General features: G+C 40.2%; 1 long non-coding RNA gene across 1 annotated transcript in view; it reads left to right on the top strand.

Annotated features, from left to right (window-relative positions):
• Window positions 1-7,799, top strand: part of LOC102467880 (uncharacterized) — a 25,999-nt gene that overhangs the window by 16,344 nt on the left and 1,856 nt on the right. The gene's annotated exons all lie outside the window — the stretch shown is intronic.

Raw genomic sequence — 7,799 nt, 5'->3', positions numbered from 1 at the left:
ACATTACTTGGCTTGCAAAGAGAATTTACCCAACATGAAATATACCTCAGACTCGTCCAGTTGAGAATACTATACACATTATCAACAGGTAATAAACCATGTGACACCACAAGTATCTTGCCTCTCTATTTTCCTCCCTAATTCCTTTCCCTATATTCTTCCCCTCTTCTACCCTCCTTCCACCTGTCTCCAGTGTCCTTAACTATTTTCAGTGCTTTTATGTCCTCCGATCTTTCAACCTCTACCATAGAGTGTGGTCAGTTGGTATATATTCAGTAGAGACATACAATATCTTTCTTTAATAGCCTGGCTTTTCTAGATCTGTGAAGAAGGTCTTTGACTTCCTCAGCAATAAAGCTTCCCTATTCTACCACTTTCTATAAAATGCCAGGGTCCTGTTTTTTATGGCTGAGTAGTATTCCATGGAGTATATGTGCCATACTTTTTCCATCCATTCATCTATTTATGGACATTTGGGTTGGTTCCATGTCTTAGTGATCATGAGTAATGCTGCAATAAACATTAATGTGCAAGTGCTTTTGCAACTGAGCATTCTCCTGTCCCAGAAGTGGGATTGCTGGATCAAATGGTATTTGTATTTGTAAATCTTTGAGGAACCTCCATATTGTTTTCCACAATGGCTGAGCTAGTTTACATTCCCACCAGCAGTGTAGGAGAGTTCCCCTTTCACCATGTTCTGCCAACACTTACCACTTTTTGTATTTTTAATCTTTGGCATTCTGACAAGGGTTAGGGAGCCCCTTTGTCTTTAAATTGGAATGTTTAGACAATTTATGTTTAAAATGATCATTAACATAATTGCGTTTAAATCCATCATTCTGCTATTTTTAGAAAATTTGTCCCATCTGTCCCTTATTCCTTTTCATTCCTATGTGTATTCTGTTGGATTGATTTTTTTTCTTAATGATTCCATTTTGCGTACTTTTGTTGATGTACTACTGCAACTTTTTGCTGTGTTGTTTTAATGGCTGCTTTAGAGTTTTCGGTATACATCTTTAACATATCACTGTCTGTCCTCAAGGAATATTACAATACTGCACATATAGTACAAGGACCCTTAAGTAGTAGTCCAATCAGCCCCTCCTGGTCTTTAATTTATTGTTGTCATACATTTATTTCTATATTATTTATTATATACTCCTTCTACCTTATAATTAATTTTGTTTAAATTGCAAATTTTATTTTAAAGATATTTAAATAATAAGAAATATCTCTTATTTCAGTATTATTATTATTATTTAAGGCTTTAACCGTAAGGTATATGCACTCATTGGAGAGAGAGAACAAATGAGAAATCAGCCCCTGGGGGTATGGCCACACCATAATCCCTTCTCCTCCATTCTCCTTTTGGGTTTTATGGGCACGCATGCTCCCAGGTGATTTTCAAGCTGTTGGGTCCAGTACTCAAACCATGTGGTTGGTCATTTGGGAGTCCAGCAACCCAACAACCATGCCACTTGATGGCCCCCCAAAAAATTCACTTATTTTTACTCAAGTAGTCGCTATTTCTTGGGCTTTTCATTTGTGTAGATCTATACGTCCAAGTTGTTCCATTTTCCTTCTGCCAGAAAAAGTCCTGTATTCGTTTCCTAGGGCTGTAATAACAAAGTACCAAGAACTGAGTGGCTTAAAGCAACAGAAGTGTATTCTCTCACAGTTTTGGAAGCTAGAATTCTAAAATTTCGGTGTCGAGAAAGGCCATGTTCTCTATGAAGTCTATAGCACAAGACCCTTGCTTGTCTCTTTCAGCCTTTGGTGGTTGCTGACAGTCCTTGGCATTCCTTAGCTTGTGGCATCATACCTACAATCTATGACTCTGTTTTCTTTTTTTTTTTTTTAAGAGATTTTTGCTATAGGGCATGTGTGCTCACCAGAGAGACAGAGAGAGACAGAGAGATAGAAAGTGAGAAATCACCTCCCAGGGGGGATGGCCACGCTGCAGTCCCTTGTTCTCAATTCTCCCCTGGGGATTTTGGTCTCTCTCTCTCTCTCACACACACACACACACACATGTGCACCCAGCATAGGTTTAAGTTGCTAGTTCTGCAACTCAAACCATGGTTGACTACATGGGAGTCCAGCTACGTAACAATTATGGTCCCTCTAACTCTGTTTTCAAGTGACCATTTTCCCTCTGTGTGAGAGCCTATGTCCAAACTTACCCTCTTATTTTTATTTTTTAAGTTGCCAGAGATCCTATGTGTTCACTGGAGAGAGACACAAAAAAGAGATGGAGACAGAGAGAAAGAGAAAGAGAAAGAGAAAGAGAGAGAGAAAGCACTCCTCATGGGGCATGGTCACACAGCAATCCTCTTTCCTCCATTTCCCTATCCTGTTGAGATTCTAGGCATGCAGGAACACATGTCTGGTGTGTTTTTCAAGCCACTGAGGCCAGGAGTTAAGCCATGATTGGCCATATGGGATCTGACTCTCTTAATCACTAGGCGATAGGGCCAGCCCTCCCTCTTCTTTGAAGAACACCAATCATATTGGATTTGGGGTCCACTCTAATCTGAGATGACCTCATTTTAACTTGTTTACACCTGCAAAAATCCTATTTCCAAATAAGGCCACATTTTCAGGTTCTGAAAGGATATGATTTTTTTTTTTTTTTGAGAGGTTTTTGCTATAGGGGGCCTTGCCAGACAGACAGAAAGAGACAGAGAGGCACAAAGCGAGAAATCACCCCCTAGGGGGAATGGGCACGCTGCAATCCCTTCTCCTCCATTCTCCTCTTGAGATCTTGGGCATGCACACACGCACATGAACCCAGTGTGAGTTTTAAGCCATGTGGTCCTAGACTTGAACCGCAGACGACTACATGGGAGTCCAGCAACATAGCCATTACGCTAACTGCTGGTCCCAAGGCTATGATTTTCTTGCAGACAATCTCAACCCAGTAAAACTTCAGTCAAGTGCTTTAATATTTCTTGCAATGCAACTCTGTTGGTTATAAAGTATTTCACCTTTTATGTGTTTAAAAATGCTTATTCTACTTTTATTTTTGAAATATACTTTCCTTGAGCGTAGATTTCTTGGTTGACATTTTCTTTTTCTCTACATTTTCTTTTTTTCTATCAGTAGTTTAAATATGTTGCCCTGCCTACATGTTTCCAGTGATAAATTTTCTGTCATCTTTACTTTTATTTCTCGGCAGTGGTTCATTGTTCTCTAGATGCTTTTATGATTTTTATTATCATTTGTTGTAGGGGTGAGGTCTGTGGCTTAGGCCTAAGGAAATAAGAATCATCTCAGATCCTCTGCTCACAGTGCAGTAGACATGAAACCTACATGAGCCAATAAAACTGGAGAAGCCTGGGACCAGCAGATGGCATAATGGCTACATCATTGGACTCCCACGTAGTCAACCGTGGTTCGAGTCCCAGACCTGGTGGCTTAAACTCACGCGTGTGCATGCGTGCCCAAGGTCCTGAGAGGAGAATGGAGGAGAAGGGATTGCTTGGTCATCCCCCTGGGGGGTGACTTCTTGCTTTTTGTCTCTGTGTCTCTCTCTTTCTGGCGAGCGCACACCCCCTATAGCAAAAACCTCTAAAATAAATAAATGAATAAATAAAAGACTGGAGAAAACATATGCTGGAGCTTAGGAAAGAAGTTATTTCTAGGAGCTTCTTATTTCTAGATGTATTGATCTAATAAAAATAAAAACTCAGAAATAGTTTGCCACCATGAGGTTAAGCTGGTCTTTGGATAAACTTAGTAAATCAATGGAGACAAAGAAAAGAGAAAAACAGGAAAAAAAGTTTCTTTCTCCCTTCTTTTCTTTCTCTTCCTCTCTCTCTCTTTATCTTTCTTTTTCTCTTCTTCTTCTTTTTCTTTTTCATGAGACAGAGAGAAAAACAGGCACCCTTAACAGAATCTCATCGTGCTACAATCATCCTCCTCCAACTTTCAGCTCCTCGGGATCATGGGTGCACACCCAGTGTAAAAATGACACAAACCAGGGCCAGCAGCTGACATGGAGGTTGGGGTGCTGGACTCCCACATGGCTGACTGAATTTTGAGTCCTGGACCAGGTGACTTGCTTTCTTGCTTTCTCTTTCTCTCTCTCTCTCTGGTCACATTAAAAACTAATAATAAATGGAATTAAATAAATAGATAATTCTTAAAGAAAAAAAAGAAAAACTAAAATACCAATTTCTTGATAAGGTCATTGTGCCACGGAGGAAACATCACTGAAAGGTACACAATGAGTGAAGCAGTTGGTTTGGATTTTCTATTGTTTGCCACGTGGAGTCTTAAGTGGTGCTTACACTACAAAAGTACTTGATCACACTTTTTTTTCTCATCCCCACACTTGTGTCAGTAGGGTAACTTCCAAGGTATGATTCCCAACATTGTGGAAGAAGACATGTTTTGCACTGCACTCCTGAAAAGGAGCAGTGGAAATAACTGGGATAGGCTTTGAAAACCTCAGCCGCTTTCTATTCTGATTCCTGACTTAGCCAGAAAACAGCATCTGATAAGAACAGTTCAATGTGAACCAACAGTTTTGGAATACCTTCAAGGATATTGCAACTTGATTGTTGTCATTCTCCCAAGATAAGTAAGGAGTTGTCGAATTGGCAAAGATCATTGAAGCCTTTTTATCTTATATAGCTATTTGCCTCCTGGAGAGAAATCTTTTTCAGGTCACTTATGGAATAGAAAGCATGTATTTACTTGAAAGTCTGCTGTAATGTTGAATGTTGACTCTTGGTCCCATTTTCCATTTAAAGGATTTTGATACTGCATAAGCAGAACTTGGGGGCAGGGCGAGTATGTAGATGTCTGATAGCAGCAGTGTGGGTGACTTTCGTAGTCGGGATACTGCTCCAACAAAGGCAAAGTCACAGAGGCCTAAATGGGAAGGTGTCTCTTTAATATCTCAAATGCAGTCCATGAGTAAGCACTCCTGGTGTGGCTCCTCCATGGTGTTGGACAAACAAGCTCCTTTGACATTGTTTCCCTGTCAAACTTAGCATGTGGCTTCTACCCCCTGGTGGTTCTAACTCCTTCCATCAAGACCACACCCCTGCCAGGAGAAGAGATGAAGAGGGAGAAGGGCATGTCCGTTCTCTTCCAGGCACGCCCTGGACGTTACACACATCATTTCTGCTCCTGTCTCTTTGCCCAGAACTTAGTTTCATGGCCACACAGCTGTAAGGGAGGTCAGCAAATGTTATCTTCAGTTGTGGGGAGGGGTGGTTCTGCTAAAACTTGGGGCTTTGACTATGAATAGTGAAGGAGAGACTGTATTACCAGCAGCAGCAATCTCTGCCGTAATGGTTTATTTTTCCATAGTTGTTTTATATTCCCAGTCTGTTCATTCAAATATCTTGGCTGGATCTGAGTCTGGTTAGGACACTTGATTTGTCTCTTCAAATTGTGTTTTCTGCCTTTTAACATGATTTGTAATTTTTTTTGTCAAAAGCTATTCACAATTTATGCAGAAAAATTATGATGTAGGAAGTTGGAGTGTGTGGACCAAGCATCCAATACTGGAAGAGCAGCAAACCTGATTCTTTTTTTTTTTTTTGAGAGGTTTTTGCTATAGGGTGCATGTGCTCGCCAGAAAGACAGAAACAGAGAGACAGAAAGTGTTCATATAATTTTTATGTGTCATAGATATACATGTTATACATACCAGCATACTACAATCTATATTTAATAGTAATTACATACACATACACACACACACACACACAATGTCTTAGTATTTATGTATATATTAAAAATGTTATGTGATATATTGTGGCCTTAGAGAATTATACTCTGAGGGCTTGCTCACATTGATGTAAGTAAATTATGATGCAGGAAGTTGGGATACATGGGCCCAACTCCCAATGCTTGAACAGCACTGACCCTGATTCTTGTCTCTTGCCTATGAAAAATTAGAGACGTGGACATAGAGAAGAATTAGTAGAGTGTTTGTTAATGAGGGAAAATATATCAGAGCTCCCAAGCAGGGTTCGGGTCCCTGAAAATGGGTTCCTGGTGAAAAACTGAGGCAAGGCATTTTTATCTGTGTCAGAAGGCCTTTGTTTGGACTTCTTGTTTTTTTTTTTTCTTTTCTTTAGACATGTTCAGTCTCTCTGAGAAGCTGACTTTATGTGAAGACGTAAGTGACTTACAGAAGGACTCGCTAGCATATTGAGGAGAAATACCAGCTCATTGACAATGTTAGTGGTGTTCAAAAGGCGATTCAGGACATGAGTTGCTTGCAGGGAGTGAGTTGGCTGCAGGAAGTGCTGCTATAGGAATGGGGAAGTTGAGCTGCAAGATATAAAATCCTAGGTCCTTTAGGTTCAGATCTCTAAGAGACCTGTCCTGAAATGCAGAATAATAAACTGATAACACATGTAAGATAAGAAAAGTTTCAATAGAAAAGCAAAGATTTCTAATAGGAAGGAAATACACCTCCATTACTGAAAGGCCTGTGGATAGACAGTTACCAGGGAAGGACAACCACACTGGACATGAGGTTAGGTGTTACTTTTATCCCCGGATTGGTAATGAATATTTAGCTGGGGGGTGGGGAGTGTCTGTCATCGCATCTGGCATCTTTGTTTGGTTTCCTAGGCCTTTTCCTGCACTTGCACATCTCTTTCAGGTAAGGAATTTAGTTATCTCATCACATAGGCCCAGGGTGGTCTTCGAAGGAATGAGCATCCATATCTGGATGCACTGCCTGGATGGTAACTTAGTGTCCCCTCCCAGTGGTGAATTTCTGTCTGTGTGTGTATCTGGGACAGCAGAAGAAAGAGAACTTTCCTGGTGTCAAGAGCCAGGCAGGAAGGGTGGGAGGAAGGAATCTTGAAGAGGGTCTGGTTGCATTTCCTGATAGGCTGTGAATGATCAAGCAAGTTGTACCACCGCTCTGGTTGTAAGGAACTCTGTGTAAGTGAGCAGTCAGAGTGAATTCTTATCTCTAGGGAGAGCAGTGAACTAACCTTTCTGGAAAGTTTGACCAGAGTGACTATATTTTATAAGTTGGCTCTAGCTTAATAAATGTGTGTGCTCGTTTCTTATCATAGTGACTCTTCCCTTGGAAATCCTTACCCTATTTATCTGTTCACCTGATCTAATTTCTGTCTCACAATGTATTAAGTAAAAGAAACTGAGGTAAACAGGCCTTTAGTGTGAGACTTCATTTTTATCTATCTGAGTATCAGGCTGTGTTTACTGTTTACTACAGTTGTCAATGACAGAGGCTAAAATTCCTTCTGGTGTCTTTATTTTAGTCTCCCTTGTTATCTTTGGCTTTCCTCTGAGACTTCTTAAATAGAGAATTAGACATTTAGTTCTCTCAGTTATATTTTTCTATTATCCTATAGGAGCCCCATTATGTGGTGGTAAGGAGTGGAGGGAAGAGAAAAATCATAGGACCATGGATATCCTATGATTAGGTCTCATTCTTTTAGATTTTGTCCATGAACACACACATGCCCAGTATGATTGTCAAGCCACTGGTTCTGGTATTTTTAACTGCACAGTTAGCCATGTGGGATCCAGTGTCTTAATCTCCACCCTATTTGTCAGCCCACTGACTCTGCTGTTTTATTTTTAAAATTACTTTACCTAATTTTATTTATTTATTTATTTATTTATTTATTTATTTATTTATTTTTAATTTGACCAGAGAGGGAGAGAGAGAGAAAGAGATAGAGAAAATGAGAAAGCAAGCTGCCAGGTCTGGGATTCAAACCACAGTTGGCCATGTATGAGTCCAGCACCCTTAACCACCACGCCACCTGCTGGCCCCCTGACTCTACATTTTT

The sequence above is a fragment of the Tupaia chinensis genome, unplaced genomic scaffold (genome assembly GCF_000334495.1).
Source record: "Tupaia chinensis unplaced genomic scaffold, TupChi_1.0 Scaffold000275_1, whole genome shotgun sequence".
Lineage (NCBI taxonomy): Eukaryota > Metazoa > Chordata > Mammalia > Scandentia > Tupaiidae > Tupaia > Tupaia belangeri.
Note: the sequence above shows the minus strand (reverse complement) of the source record. Positions and strands in the feature narration are given on the sequence as shown.